Source organism: Palaemon carinicauda, chromosome 2 (genome assembly GCF_036898095.1).
Source record: "Palaemon carinicauda isolate YSFRI2023 chromosome 2, ASM3689809v2, whole genome shotgun sequence".
NCBI classification, from domain to species: domain Eukaryota; kingdom Metazoa; phylum Arthropoda; class Malacostraca; order Decapoda; family Palaemonidae; genus Palaemon; species Palaemon carinicauda.
This window is the reverse complement of record NC_090726.1, coordinates 189,397,341-189,399,415: the sequence shown is the minus strand read 5'-3', so window position 1 is coordinate 189,399,415 and position 2,075 is coordinate 189,397,341. Positions and strand designations below refer to the sequence as shown.

The 2,075-nt window shown below is 34.8% G+C and overlaps 1 protein-coding gene across 1 annotated transcript in view; it reads left to right on the top strand.

The window, feature by feature from the left end:
* Positions 1-1,501: 1,501 nt before the first annotated feature.
* Positions 1,502-2,075, top strand: part of LOC137622490 (junctional adhesion molecule 2A-like) — a 452,367-nt gene continuing 451,793 nt past the window's right edge. Inside the window, exon 1 of the mRNA XM_068353097.1 lies at positions 1,502-1,695. The gene's annotated coding sequence lies outside the window, so the exon portion shown is untranslated. The remainder of the gene's footprint in view (positions 1,696-2,075) is intronic.

The window sequence follows — 2,075 nt, the reverse complement described above, 5'->3', positions numbered from 1 at the left end:
ATATCCATCTGCATACGTCATTTCACAACTCATCCCCCTTTGTATTAGATTATACTCAAATATAACCCGACACCTAACCTCATCTTATTAATACTTATATAAACTTCTTTTACTAATCTATTCTGTAATAAGACTACGGATCTTTCATCAGTTTTTTTTTTAGTATGTTTCCACTTACTATAGGAACTCCATCCTTATAAACTAGACAATATCTAGCTTTTCATTCTTTTACAAATATAATTTCAAATAATTTGCAAGCTCTATGCATATTATATTCAAAACTCCAAACCCTAACATCTACCTTTTTTTTTTTTTTTTTTTTTGGCAATATGATAACAAATTATTGAATTACAAACCCTAATAGCCCAATCAACTGGGAAGATACACACCCTTAAGCTGGAATCAAACTTTTTTTTTTTTTTTTTTTTTTGCCAGCACCAAGCCGTTGCTGCCAAAATGGGAAGCATGAGAGATTGTTGCTCGAGATACTGGCTTCCAACTGGACGGGAAGCAGAGAGCACAAACCGCGAGCAAGACGTTAGATGTAAACAAAGAAGATGGCGGCTGCAAATAGGACGTGCCCTTGCTTGGAAATCTTTGCTCCAACAAGACGCAAGGGATAATAAAAATCTGCTTTGTTCATCCTCTGGTAGTTATAGAATTCTTCAATTCACGTAATATAACGATAATACATACTACTGCAACAGATTATTTCTGGGCGCCATGATGAAATCAGCTGATCGGTTTCGTTTGAGTTTTTCCTATTTGCTCTTCGAACCGCGAGATCGTACTGTGACACTGCAACACTTTCGCTCGCTATCATCGGCTGCAGGTTGGCGAAAACCTCGAGCAAGAAATGACTACTGTGATTCCACTATTAGGGGGGAAAGACTTGAATGCCGTATAAGAGTCATCCATCCCTTTTATTTTCTCTGACCGGTCACGGACATTCATTTTCAGGGTAGTACAATAATACCTATTACCACAGCTTAACAATCACATATTAACTTGTTATCAATAGCTGTATGCATACTCTTCACATACTTTTATTTCCTTATAAAGATCGGGTCTAGTTTTCAGAATATTTTTTATTAAATGGAGGGGGGGGGGAAGAGAGAGCAGTCATTTAACACAAAGTAAATATTTTAATATGTAAGTAAACATAGCTATAATGGATTTATGTTACTGACCACTTTACACACACACACACACACACACACACACACACACATATATATATATATATATATATATATATATATATATATATATATATATATATATATACATATATATATATATATATATATATATATATATATATATGAGAGAGAGAGAGAGAGAGAGAGAGAGAGAGAGAGAGAGAGAGAGAGAGAGAGAAAAGGGGGAGGGTTACTGAGCCAGTCAGCGGGCGGTCCCGAAGCGCTGAAGGGGTTGGGTTCCGGGTCGAGATGGAGGGGCTTGGAAATCACTATCATTGGCAGTAAGTCTTCAACCTCGGACGCGGAAGGTTGTAGTGTCCCTATACTCGCGTATCCCTGACTGGGCCTGAAGACGCTCGTGCAAAGACGGAGATATGGAGTGTTGATCGAATAAACTCCCGGATTGTTTTGATATGATTAATTGTGGCTGAACAGTTAGTGAATTGGAATAATAACTTTATTTAGCATCCTTGACTTTTGCAGCTTCAATATCGTATGTTGATTATTCATTTATTTATATAAAATAGGGAATATTGTGAGGTTATTCAGGAAATATCTATTAAAATTTCACTGTTGCATAAAATTTAGTTTTGTAAATTGTTTAGTATTGTTATGCAATATACATCACCGTGATAGAAAATGTGGTGATATATGTAGTTATCAAATACTGCCAACAATATAAAAGTAATTTTCACATTAGATAAAAACTGAATTGAAATATAAAAAAAAAGTAAATCAAATGGAAAAATACGAATGTAAAATAAAAATAAGCAATGAACTGAAACTGGAAATTAAAGAAAAATGTATATTAAACGTTTGAATATACGTTTGTGACTAACGTACACGGATAAGGAAGGAACTTCAATGCTAATT